Source organism: Panulirus ornatus, chromosome 14 (genome assembly GCF_036320965.1).
Source record: "Panulirus ornatus isolate Po-2019 chromosome 14, ASM3632096v1, whole genome shotgun sequence".
Classification (NCBI taxonomy): domain Eukaryota; kingdom Metazoa; phylum Arthropoda; class Malacostraca; order Decapoda; family Palinuridae; genus Panulirus; species Panulirus ornatus.
In genome coordinates, this window is record NC_092237.1 from 50,515,610 (window position 1) to 50,529,828 (window position 14,219).

Consider the following 14,219-nt stretch of genomic DNA (forward strand, 5'->3'; position numbering starts at 1 on the left):
CACACACACACACACACACACACACACACACGTAACACTTGATGACACGTAATTCACGTGACGTTATCCTTCAACTCTCTCTCTCTCTCTCTCTCTCTCTCTCTCTCTCTCTCTCTCTCTCTCTCTCTCTCTCTCTCTCTCTCTCTCTCTCTCTCGGTCTCGGTCTCGCCTGTACAGGATCCGGGGCGCCGTCCCCCTCCCCCCTGAGCCTGGACCTTAAGCTAATCCTTCGCTTCCCTAACTTTACAGGTCGTCGGTTGGGTCGCCAGCTGAGCCTGAGGCGGAGGAAGAGTTGGAGGTGAGCACTGGAGGAGACAGTGTTGGGGGACCTCCGACTCCTGACCTGGCTGAGGCTGGAGACCTCCTACTCCTGACCTAGCTAAGGCTGGAGACCACTGACCCCTGACCTGGCTAAGGCTGGAGACCTCCGACTGCTGACCTGGCTAAGGCTGGAGACCTCTGACTCCTGACCTGGCTAAGGCTGGAGACCTCCGACCCCTGACCTGGCCAGTACCGGGGGACGTCAGACCTCAGGGAGAGTCGAGTTGTTGAGGCCTTCCCTTGCAGCTGCCATATATAGTCGTTCGCTCTAGAAAGGTAGGAAGATTCGTAGTTTCCCGATTTTGCGAGATAGCGCCTGAAGTAAGAAATTATCTCATTTACACACATTCACTCCCTTTCTGTCATGAATAATGCACCGAAACTAAAAGCCCTCTCTATCCACACACCAGTTCTTATATTGGTTCTTCTGACCGCTTCATGTACCCTGGTTCAGCCCACTGAAAGCGTGTCGCCCCTCATATACCCCATCGCTCCCATTTAGTCTATCCCATGCACGCCTCTCACCTTCCTGAATGTTCAGGCCACGGCGCGCATGGTAATATTACGTTACTAGACATGTTGGCAACAGACGCGCAGATGCTAGGTATTATGCAGCCGGATGCAGTAAATAGCAAATGAATTTTCACACACCAACCTGAGAATGAGGGACACCTGGCGAGGGCGGGCCACTCCTGCAGGGGATGATGACGCGGCGAAGGGATAAGTAACACGGCCGTTGAGGTGAGCGAGGTGGGCGACACCTTGGAAGCACTGGGATAAAAAGAATGGTAATGCAGGAGGAGGAGGAGAAAGAGGAGGAGGAACTGCAGGGACGTATGGTGATGGAGGATGAGGAGGAGGAACTGCAGGGACGTATGGTGATGGAGGATGAGGAGGAGGAACTGCAGGGACGTATGGTGATGGAGGATGAGGAGGAGGAACTGTAGGGACGTATGGTGATGAAGGAGGAGGAGGAGGAACTGCAGGGACGTATGGTGATAGAGGAGGAGGAGGAGAAGGAACTGCAGGGACGTATGGTGATAGAGGAGGAGGAGGAGGAGGAACTGCAGGGGACGCACGGCAGAGCAAGATGATATAATTGTTAGAGATAATGGAATGGTACGGAGAGAGAGAGAGAGAGAGAGAGAGAGAGAGAGAGAGAGAGAGAGAGAGAGAGAGAGAGAGAGAGAGAGAGAGTCCCCTGGCCTCGATGACGTGGTTGGTTACGAGGGCGCCAACTTGTCATTATCTGACGGAGTGCCTCAAAACCAGAGACTATAGTAGACTAGATGATATGGCGCGACGATCCATAAACAACATCTCCAGGTGCCTCTATAATTGTGAGAATTATAAACACTTATCCCAGGTTCCTAAATTATATGTGAAAATACCTTCCTTTTTTTTACGTACATTGTATTTCTCAAGTGCTCATGTATCTTGTACATTGTGTACGAGTGGGACCACATTAACAGTGATCACCCATACCGGGTGGTTGTGACTGTGATCTAACACACTTATCAGGTTCTGGTCCGATAAATGATTTAATGATGATGATGATAATGAAGTGGACTTCTATGCCACTGTGGCTGGACGTCATCAGTCCCCACCTCCTGCTTCCCTGGAGCCCCTAAAGCTGATCCCCTTCGGGAGGTTGCGTCCTGTGGCTCAGCCCTGAAGGAGGACATGTCCTGCAGATACGGGTCCCCTTGGGAGGTGGGACCAGGGGAGGCCATGTCCTGCAGCAGCTGGTGGGACCAGATGAGGCCATGTCCTGCAGCTGGTGATCCCCTGGGGAGGCTACATCCTGCAGCTGGTGCCGTTGCGGAGATCACGTTCGCGACAGCTGCGTATTGAGACACCACCTGCTGACGCCACCAGCTGGGTCGTGACCCCAGACTACCACTTGCTGACACCAACAGCTGGGTTGTAGCACATCAGCCATTACTGGACCTGCGTCTGTGGTAGGCGTTTCCACATTCTGTGGTTAGATGGCGTTTCGCTTAATAATTTGTTATTTAATTGAATGTGACTGTTTACCACGAGTTGCTTGATAGGGTTATTATCATTATTATTATTATTATTATTATTATCATTATTATTATTATCATTATTATTATTGTTGTCATTATCATTATTATCATTATTATTATTATTATCATTATTATCATTATTATTATTACTACTACTACTACTACTACTACTACTACTACTACTACTACTACTACTACTACTATTATCATTATCATCATTATTATTGTTATAATTATCATAGGTGTTTTATTATTATCATTGTTATCACTTATAATCATAATTATAATCATACTTATTACCATTATTATCATCATATTATCATTATTATGATTATTATTATAGTTGTTATCATTATTATCATATTATCATTATTATTACTATTATCATTATTATTATCATTAATATCATTATCATTATTGTTATTATCATCATCATCATATTTTTATTATTATTGATATTATTATCATTATTGATATTAATATAATTATTAGTATTATCATTATTATCATATTACTATTATTATTTTTATCATTTTCATTAATATCATTATTATAATTATCATTATTATAGTCATTGTCATTATTATTATTATCATTATTATTATTATCATTATTATTATTATCATTATTATTATTATTATTATCATATTATCATTGTTGTTATTATTATTATCATTATCATCATTATTATCATTATCATTATTCGCGTATGGTGGAGGTAGTGGTGGTGGTGGTGGAGTGTGGCATACTTGCCTGTGTGTGATCACTTCATCTGCTTAAATGTATATCATTATGATTGGGTCATCAAGATACCCGGCCGCTCCTCCTCCGTCATGCTTATTGGTCCCCCCTCAACATCTATATTACCTCGGCTCATGACCGTGATTACCGGTAATTAGCGCGTGTCCCATCCCTCCACCCACGTACCCTCCCTCCCTCTCTCTCTCTCAACACTCGGACAACACAAGAGGGTGGAAAGCAGAGGTTGTGTAGCAGCGGTGTAACGGCGCAATGTTGGCACTGCTTGCTTGATGAGAGCAGCTGTTGGTCGCCATGGTAACGGCCTCGGCTTGGGCCCGCTCCCTCCCTCCCTTCTCTCCTTGCCCTCCCTCCCTCCCTCCCTCCCTCAACTCCAAGCCTAACCTGACTCCCGTGGATGGTTGTACCCCTCCCCTCCAAAAAGTCCATTACTCTCCCCCCGCCCTCTCTCCCCATGCCCACCCGCCTCCCTAAACTCCTTCCGTTCCCTACCCACCCACCTCCAGGACACGGCCCACTCCCCGCCCTCCCGCGCGCATTACCTCCCCACCCACTCCCCTCCCTCTCCATCCTCCACCCCACGACCAAACCCTTTCCCTCCCACTACCCCTCTTGTGAAGTTACCCCCCACACCCCCCTTCCCCTTCCCCATTCCCCCAGTACTCAGCCCCCTTCTCTTCCCTCCCGCGCACAGTATCCGCCGCCCACCGTGGGTCCCAGCCACGATAAACCCCCCCCCCCCCCCCCCCACCTCCCACCACCAGACATGCTCCCCTCCCACCACAAGGCATACCCTTCTCCCACCACCAGGCGAACCCACCACCCCTCATTCAGAGGACAGCACACCCCCCTCTCTCCTATAGATGTCCCCGGCAGGTCCCTGACCCTTCCTTGTCCCATCTCGAATACCAGGTCCCGTCTCCTCCCATCCCACTGGACGTCCCCCCTCCCCCGTGACACCTGCTCTCATTTGTCCCACCATCTCCACTTCCTCCTTCACACTCTTCGCCTCCCTCTCTTTCCCTCCTCTTCTTTTTCCTGCCCCCTCCCACCTTCTCTTCCTGCTTATCATTTTCATGAGTCATCATCATAATTTCCCCACCGTTTAGAGAATGTGTACTTTCTTATCCGGGAAATATATATATATATATATATATATATATATATATATATATATATATATATATATATATATTATTATTATTATTATTATCATTATTATTCATACTATTCGCCATTTCCCGCAATAGCGAGGTAGCGTTAAGAACAGAGGACTGGGCCTTTGAGGGAATATCCTCACCTGGCCCCCTTCTCTGTTCCTTCTTTTGGAGAATTAAAAAAAAAAAAAAAAAACTGAGGGGAGGATTTCCAGCCCCCCGCTCCCTTCCCTTTTAGTCGCCTTCTACGACACGCAGGGAATACGTGGGAAGTATTCTTTCTCCTCTATCCCCAGGGATAATATATATATATATATATATATATATATATATATATATATATATATATATATATATATATATATATATATATATATATATATATATAGAGGAGAGAGAGAGAGAGAGAGAGAGAGAGAGAGAGAGAGAGAGAGAGAGAGAGAGAGAGAGAGAGAGAGCAGTGTCACGTACAGGAATCCTGAATCAGGTTAAGGCAGACAGAGGGTGTAGGAGGAGTGTGTAGTGTAGCCTGGCGTAAGATGCAGTGTGTCCGTCCCGGACCTCCGCTCCTCCTCCCATCTCCCGCCAGGGAAAATATAACATGCAGAAATCGTGGCGTGCAACTGGAGCAGAGAGCGGTACGACCCTCCAGCAAAGCGGTGCGACCCTCCAGCAAAGAGGTGCGACCCTCCAGCAAAGCGGTGCGACCCTCCAACAAAGAGGTGCGACCCTCCAGCAAAGAGGTGCAATCCTCCAGCAAAGAGGTGCGATCCTCCATCAAAGCGGTACAATCCTCCAGCAAAGAGGTGCGATCCTCCATCAGAGCGGTCCGACCCCCCAGCAAAGCGGTGCGACCCTCCAACAAAGAGGTGCGATCCTCCAGCAAAGCGGTGCGACCCTCCAACAAAGAGGTGCGATCCTCCAGCAAAGCGGTGCGACCCTCCAACAAAGAGGTGCGATCCTCCAGCAAAGAGGTGCGATCCTCCAGCAAAGCGGTGCGACCCTCCAGCAAAGAGGTGCGATCCTCCATCAAAGCGGTACGACCCTCTAGCAAAGCGGTGCGACCCCCGAGCACGAATGATGATCGTATGACCCTGGAGCAAACGACGGTGATGCCCATTGGATATTACGTAGGTGAGCAGGGAGGGAGGAAAGGCGCTTGTGTGTGTGTGTGTGTGTGTGTGTGTGTGTGTGTGTGTGTGTGTGTGTGTGTGTGTGCCGTACTCGGAAGCGGCCGTGCGTGATGCCGTGGCCAGGAAAACGTTTATTCCACATTACTGAGAAAGTCGGCGAAAATCTCATGTATAATTTATTTCGGATGGTTTGTGTGGGAGAGACTGCGCGCGCGCGCGCAGGGAGGGTTTATTCGCTATGCAGTTGAGGAGGAAGGAGGGGAGACTGTGTGTGTGTGTGGGGAGGAGGAGGACGACTGGTTGGAACGTTACCGTAGGATGCTGGTGTGTATAAAGCGTGGCCTTAGATGTTGCTGCTGCTGGAGATGGCGGGCGTTAGGGAAAATTAAATCACTTAAAACTTGCCAGTGCTTCCCGCGAGTGATGAACGGGCGGGGCATGACAGTGGCACGCTGGGCGGGCCCACAAGGGTGGCGTGCCCGCGCATCACGGGGGAAATCTCGTCCTCACGGCTCCCAGTGCTGTAGCGCGAAATGAACCGAGACATCGCTAATGAAGGTCCCGGGGAGGAGGGACTCCAAGGGACGGCAGTCGATAAGCTCCCGCGAGGCGCGCCGAGGAAGCGGCACTTCCGACCTTACTGCCGGGAGTGTGGCGTGGGCTTGTCTTGGGACGGGTGAGCGTCTCGGCCGTCGAGGAATTCCCGTACTAGACTAATGAGACGACCCTACAGTATTTCCAGCATGGCCACCCTCCTCACACACACACACACACACACACACACACACACACACACACACACACGTATTTTAAACCAGTTCCTCCTTCATATTCTGGACCTTTTCTTCGATGGCAATGGCTGGAAATCGTCTGCCAGTGACGGAGGTTACCTGGAAAGGGGGAACGTGACATCGTCATTGTTCACGTCCGTGTGTGTGTGTGTGTGTGTGTGTCTCCCTCCTCGTGTGGTGGGAGGGTGGACGCAGCCTCCTTCCTCTCCTGCTTCCATGATCGAAAAAGAAAATCATGTATTCATTATATATCACAGGCATTCCCGGACTCCGCCCGCTTGTGGTTACGCCGCGAGTGAAAACAAAGCAAAAAAAAAAAAATAATATAAGAATCACCTTGGACGAAGTTGTGTCATCTTCAGTGAGAGAGAGAGAGAGAGAGAGAGAGAGAGAGAGAGAGAGAGAGAGAGAGAGAGTACGTACGAGCTTGTCTTACGAACTCCCATCTCAGTCCAAAGGTGTTGTTGGATCCTGTTCCCTTCTACTGATCGGAGCGCCGTCTTGACAGTATGCATGGTCTCTGGGAGTGAGTATAATAGTTCAGTAGTTCACATGACACAAGAGGGCGGGGGGGGGGGGGTCGTCATCGCGTGTCACGCCGAACCTGGGTATGGTAACACTGGAGACAGAGCGTGACCAACAAGCGTCAAGACATCCCCCATTTTCTTTCTTTTTGAGCGTTAAGTAACGCCCGATGGGACCTCAAGACAGGAGTGATTCGACGATGCCATTTCCCTCGTTTTTATATACATATAAACCCGTTGAAGTGCGCCAGGAATAGAATCGTATTAAACGAAAAACAAGCGAAGTTTTCACTTGTTTTACTGCTGGTGAAGCCGTATATAACATTAACATTTTTGCCCGCTTGTTTTAAGGTTATTAACATTGAACGAGATCCTTGTATACAAAATGGCGCTGATATACCCAGGAGGGATGAAGGGGCCTGCACGAATAAACAGCCGAACATAGATTTTAATTAGATGATTCCGGGCTGGCAGGTGGGAGGGAGGGTTGGAGGGAGGGAGGATGTTGGTGGATCGGAAGGCCGGGGGGGGGGGGGGGTGGAGAGAGGAAGGGTTGCCGGAGGCCTCCAGCATCTCTCCCTCCCAGCCACCGTCACTTATGAACTACCGCGGCACACGTCTCCCTCACGCCCTGCCCGTAATTATTATTTGGAGATAAACAGTCTCATTTATTTGTGAATTTGATAGGAAGCGTAAACGTGTGCGAGCAGTTTGTGGGAACTTAATCTTGGTGCTGTTCTTGCAGTGTTTATATGGATTTCCATCCCGTATGTTAATAGTTATTTGATGTATATTTACATGAACGTTTCTTGTGAGTATATATATATATATATATATATATATATATATATATATATATATATATATATATATATATATATATATATACACACACACACAGACACACACACACACACACACAGGTTCCAACCAAGTTGAATGGATGTGTGTTTTGGGCATTTAAAAAGAAGTGTGAGAGCCCAGGGGAGGGTGGATGTATTGGAAATGAAGTCCCATGGGACGGTTATGTAGTGTGAAAGTGCTGACCAAGGTGTGCTGAGGTAGTTTGGACATGCGGAGAGGATGAGCGAAGAGAGGTTGCCTTGCGAGGACGTGAGCGCCAGAACTGGTTACTCACTCTCCCACCCCCATCTTCCCACCTGTGTAGTGGCGGCGGGGGAGGCATTGTGCTCATAATGAGATGCATGTAAATAATGTTATGGGAACGTGTGGTGAACGTATGTATTAAGTTGCCCCGTGAGGACACAGACGCTAACCACAGGTTCGCATCAATACGTGACTAACGGGGAGTGTCTCGTAAGGGCGGCCAGTACGCAGCTTGCATTACCTCAGGTTCACATTTTGTTCTTACGTCTTGGCCTGAGGATGATCGTGTCACACCTTAACACCAGTCATCGGCTGTGGACAGGTATTATTCGTCTGAATTCCCCAGCTGCTTCTGTGTCGTTACATAAACAACCAGGTCATACCCGCTGGTGTGTGTGTGTGTGTGTGTGTGTGCGCGCCGCTACATACCCATGTTCTTTCGGTACGTGCAAGGTCGGGCCAGCGGTGTGTAGAGAGAGAGAGAGAGTCCGTGGTGATTCAGTCGTGACCTTTATGGTCTTGATGTTTGCCATTAGGCTAACCTAACCAGGAGCAGCTGGCGACATTAAGGGCGGCGACGATTGAGCATTGTGAGGGCGTGAGTCTGTGGTACCTGTAGGTCAAACTGTGGCCGCATTTGGATCGTTCATGAGTTACCGTAGGGTCAGGGGAGGAGGAGTAATTAGGGTGGACTCCTGAACCATCATCCGAGCACACAACTCGGGGGGGGGGTCCGGTGGCTTGACCTTTCGCTCTGCCCTTAATGATCATATCAAGAGCCGGGACCGCGAGACGCCCAAAGGGGGTCGTACTGTCGTGCTCTGGGGTCGTTCCGTCGCGCCGGGGTGGTCACCCGTGTCACAGCACGACCCCAGCGGGGGGTGACCCGATGCCGTGACCTCGGCTGCCTGACGTGTGGGCCAATTTGGCGCTAATTACTCCGGGAAATGTTGTAAACATGAGAGATGAGGTAAAGAGGCGGGGTCTCCCGGTGGACCGTCCGATCCAGTTGATTACCGATGAGGAGGACGGTTGGTCGGCGTCTACCACACCTGGTACTGTGGTGCAGGAGCGGGAGGGGGTGGCATTGTGGTACGGAGGGAGGAGGGGAGGCGTCGCAATCCTGTGGAGAAAGGGAGTAGCGGTTCAGAAGGGATGGGAGGGGTGAAGGGGGGGGGGGGGGTCGTGATCGTACTGCCTGCTCCTGGGTCCATCTCCAGCACGTGGGAGTGTCGTACAGTGAGAGAGAGAGAGAGAGAGAGAGAGAGAGAGAGAGAGAGAGAGAGAGAGAGAGAGAGAGAGAGTAGAACGACCGTGCGTGTCAGCAGCCTCCTCGTACATCCACGCTCTGTTGATTCCTACCTCCTCCTCCTCCTCCTCCTCTTCATGAAGACCTCTCTTACTCCTCCTCTTCCTCAGCTTCAGAAAGAATGAGTAACTCGGGCTTCGCGCGCGTCCCTCACGTTTCCTCAACACAAGGCGTCCGCCTGCGTTTTCGTTACGATCGCCGCCGCCAGGAGAACCCGTTTTCTACGCTGTGCGCCGAGACAATAGCTGCGCCGCAATTACCATAATCAGGCGGCTACGATACCTACCATTACCCGGGTGATGGTGGTCATTAGGGCGGGAGGGCGTGCCCCTGGCCTCGCCCGTCAGGCAGACAGCCAGCCAGCCAAGCAGGCAGATCGTCATGAAGAAGAAGCCCCTTCCGCGCATGGCCCCGTCCGCTCCGCCTGTGTCACCCAGGGATCGTCTGCCTTGCCTCTCCTACCTCTCTGCTCTCCTCTTCCTACCCCTCGAGTACCTTCCTCACTGTCCTCCCGTCTCGTGTCATCGTCATCGTCACTCGTCAGTAAAGGGTACCACCTTTACCCCCTCCTTGCCGCTATCGTTAATCACATTTTCATCAGAACTGTTTTTCATATCGTTATTTCGTAAATGTTTTTTTGCCTCCCGCATCATTATTTCTCCCGTCCGTCGCCCGTCACATTCTCACACGTCACATGCCATCCGTCACCGTCACATCCACACCCCTCACCTTCTATCCCCGCCTCGTCGCCGTCACCTCCTTTCCCCGTTCCCATCACATCTTCCCTCCCTCCCTCCCTCCTTCTCCCCGGCACGTACTCTCCCCCGAGCCTATAATACTACTTAATGGCCACCATTAGTAAGGCCTCTGGTCATAAGGCTTTTCCTTATATCCAGCTAATGTTATGATTAAATCAGTGGCTGGTTGGTTGGTGGGGGGGTAGTTAGGGGCGCCCGGCTGCGGGAGGGTGTATGTGGGGGGAGGGGAAGAGTTTGTCGTCTCCCCCTCCTCCTCCCCCAGTCTATCCTCCTCTCCCCCTCCTCGCCCTCCACCACTCGAACACTGATACAGTGTTTGACAATTTCAACGTCTGCAAATTGGTTAAAAGTTGACAGCTTTTAGTATAATTCTATATCATTACTTTCATGAAATTGAAAAAAAAAAATCTTTTGAATTACAGTTTGTGAAGTATTTTGTCAATAATTACAGTTTATGAAGTATTTTTGTAAATGATTCACTTCTTAATTCAGTTAACGTTGTGATTCACGCATCAAAGACTTCCAGTCGTGGAACAGAGGATATTGCTTTCCCATTCCGATATTTGAATTCTGAAATGTAATAATATTTTTTTTTTGGGAAAGTTTTTGAAATTTCAATTTAGGGATTATTAGATTCAGCTTTTGGAGCCGGTGAACTGTAGGCTGATGTGTGTGTTTTAGGTCGACACATTTTTAATTAAGTCCAGTTCGAGGCTGGGTATCTGCTTGAGTGTGGGGCGTATGAGTCATTCTGGTATATTGTACCTACTGGGGTTCTCTGTCTCCACCTACGCCTTGCTATGTATTGTACCCACTGTATGCTTTATGCTTGCCTCCACCTACACCTTACTGCTGTATGTCGTTCCCAGTGTACCCTCTGTGCTTGCCTCCACCTACACCTTATTGCTGTATGTCGTTCCCAGTGTTCCCTCTGTGCTTGCCTCCACCTACACCTTATTGCTATATGTCGTTCCCAGTGTTCCCTCTGTGCTTGCCTCCACCTTACACCTTACTGCTGTATGTCGTTCCCAGTGTACCTCCATCTACCTCAAGACTTCTTGGTGTTACTATACACGACGGTTTGAACCGGACGAGTCACGTCATCATGATCCATCCAATCTTCTCGTACCGTCTGTACCTTCTCCGCCAACTGGAATCACTAGTCGTTCCACCAACTGAGCTCAGGAATGTCTATACCATATTCATTCTACCGAAGCTCACCCATGCCTGGTCCTCCTCACCACCAGCTACACACACAGGGACCAACTGGAAAGAGTGGAGAAGAGAGGATGCAAAATCATTCCGGGCCCTTCTTACACCGCCTGCCGGGAGGCCCTCATCTCGCTGAACCTGTCCACCCTCTCCGACCAGCACCAGCAGCTCACACGGCAGTTTGGCAATAAACTGCTGCCACACCCCCGTTACAGAGACCTCCCTCCCTCCCGAAGCCCCTCCACCATGGACCGCCGTTCGTCACCTCAGACCCACTTGTTCTACTCGTACACACAAATATAAGAACAGTCCACCATTGTGAACGTCGCTGACGATCCATGAACAAGTGAACAGCTCAGTTTTCTGTTGGTTACGTCATGTGGCATGTTTAACTACTTCATTACGGTAACTGTTTTTGTTTGTTCAACCAAATGCACAATGTCAAACATCCCCGTATATCTGCCACCCTGCTTATCTTAAGTGTACCTCGCGCATAGGCTTATCCAAGGTGTGGAAGTGTCCAGCTCACCCTCATCCTAAGCGCTTACGTGATAGCTAGGAACTGTCATGACCTCCTACAGTTCTGTAATGTCTACAATAGTACCTCAGCTGGGGCATTTTCAGTCGAATGGCTGCCCAGATCCAATAAACTGTTGTTCATTTAGTTATTCATTCATTTATTTTATCATGGAATGAAACAAAGGAAGGCTTATAAATGAAGAGAAAGAGAGGCTAACCAACGCGGAGAGAGAGAGAGAGAGAGAGAGAGAGAGAGAGAGAGAGAGAGAGAGAGAGAGAGAGAGAGAGAGAGAGAGAGGGTGTGTGTGTGCGTGTGTACCAGCACCGAAATCTTGGTCATCAGGCAAGTCGTGCAAGTAGCGCTCACTTCTGGCTAGCCAGACAGTGAGGGAGGCACAGCCGCAGCTCAACACGGCCGTGTGACCGACTCAAGCGGTCGCCAACTGGAAGCGGTGACGGAGGGAGGGAGAGTAAAGGCTCTTGTATGTATGTTGATGGGCCAGGCTGTGTCCCCGCCCGCCGGCCCTCGGGGCTTCCTGCACCTGTTTGCTCCTCGAGCTGTCCCAGCAGATGAGGAAGTTCTCCTCCCGGCTTGTGTCCCTGGCTATCCCAGAAGATAACGAAGCTCTCCTCCATAAGGGTCTAGCTTATCCCAGGAGAAGATATTGAGGTCTCTCTCTATATGTGTGGGTCTGGCTATCGTAGAAGATATCGAGGTCCCTCTGTATGTAGGTCTGGCTATCGTAGAAGATATCGAGGTCCCTCTGTATGTAGGTCTGGCTATCGTAGAAGATATCGAGGTCCCTCTCTGTATATGTGGATCTGGCTATCGTAGAAGATATCGAGGTCCCTCTGTATGTAGGTCTGGCTATCGTAGAAGATATCGAGGTCCCTCTGTATGTAGGTCTGGCTATCGTAGAAGATATCGAGGTCCCTCTCTGTATATGTGGGTCTGGCTATCGTAGGAGAAGATATCGAGGTCCCTCTGTATATGTGGGTCTGGCTATCTTAGAAGATATCGAACTGTGCTTCAGACTCTGGGTTGCGTTTATTCTTTCGGGTCTCAGACCGACATGGTAAAAAGATATCACAAAAAAAGGGAGGAAAAAAATGTATTTTAGTGAATGTATACACACTCCGCTGCCGTCTCTGTGTAAAATTACATCTTTCGTGTATATTTAATAACAAGATTCCTTAGCGAGATGCACTGGGAAAAAAATTAGGAATGATGATTAAAGGTAAAAGTGAGTCTTGGGGGAGGAGAGAGAGAGAGAGAGAGAGAGAGAGAGAGAGAGAGAGAGAGAGAGAGAGAGAGAGAGAGAGAGAGAGAGAGAGAGAGAGAAGAGAAAAAAAGAGGAGATGGGTCCTTCACAGAAATTCCTCCACGTTGAATTAAATTTCCCAAGGCACAGGAGCGGTGTTCGCTTGACGTGCGAGGCGAGTTACGACCTTACGTGCGTGGGAGGGATGAGCGTGGCCGGGTCTTGCCCCGCCACCAAAGATTACACCTTAATTATGGGTGTAGCAAGCGACGGGGGCCCCACCATTTTGTCATCAGTTGGATGCGTTTGTTCTGTTTCCCAGTGTATACACGGATTGCTGGCGCGTCCAGGTTACTCTACAGACACGCCTGTGGGAATGTACTGCATTCCGCAAGGCTTGTAGCTCTCTCTCTCTCTCTCTCTCTCTCTCTCTCTCTCTCTCTCTCTCTCTCTCTCTCTCTCTCTCTCTCGTACTCCAGTAACGCCCTCCACAACTTTGCTTTGCCGCATGTTTATAAGCGAGTGTGTGTATGTGTGTGTGTGTGTGTGTGTGTGTGTGTGTGTGTGTGTCTGGTTTTTCATGGGTGTCTCTCTTGAGTGGTGTATTACGGTATTTGTAAGTTTGCCTTCCTCTAGGAAGCCTGAGAATTTGGAAGTCACACACACACACACACACACACACACACACACACACACACACACACACACACAGGTCAGGGCGTCACACTCCGGTTATCATATGAGATGCAGGTCATGTTCCGGAGACCCTGGTTTTATGGGGGTCCGGGGAGAGTGATGAGGAAGGGAGTGTGGAGTAATGGGGGGAGGATGGTCGACGGGGAGTAAATGGGGGGGAGGATGGTCGAGGGTGAGGTGGTGGAGATGGGTGAGAGAGAGAACATTTTGTCCCCTTTTTCTGTGAAGTTTGTCGTACACAGACGGGGCAGTGGAGTGAGTGAGTGGTGCTTAGCTCTGGGACAAGAACGCGGGGATGATTTCCTCAGTTCACTTGTGTAGTTCACGACGCTTGAGGGATCTGCCATGTGGTCCTCACCACCGATGTGCAGCGCCGGGTCGGGTGCAGCTCCTGCCACCCATCAGGCAGGTAAGGGCGCCCTCCCTCACCTCCACACTATACTGGAGGAGAGAGAGGTCGACTCTCTCTCTCACCGTGATCACGTCAGGAGCCCTGAGCACATGGGTTCGAAGCCACCTCTTTTTACGTACGAATCTGTCCGCGGCTCCCTGTGGCGACAGAGCTTGTTGTAGAACTGAAAGACCGCTGCATTGCAGAGTTTCTTCTTCTGGTGGTAGATATGACAGACCCCCAAAGCAAC

The 14,219-nt window shown here is 49.8% G+C and overlaps 1 protein-coding gene across 1 annotated transcript in view; it reads left to right on the forward strand.

Moving 5' to 3' along the window:
* Nucleotides 1-440: 440 nt before the first annotated feature.
* Nucleotides 441-14,219, forward strand: part of LOC139753400 (uncharacterized) — a 277,499-nt gene continuing 263,720 nt past the window's right edge. Inside the window, exon 1 of the mRNA XM_071669860.1 lies at nucleotides 441-597. The gene's annotated coding sequence lies outside the window, so the exon portion shown is untranslated. The remainder of the gene's footprint in view (nucleotides 598-14,219) is intronic.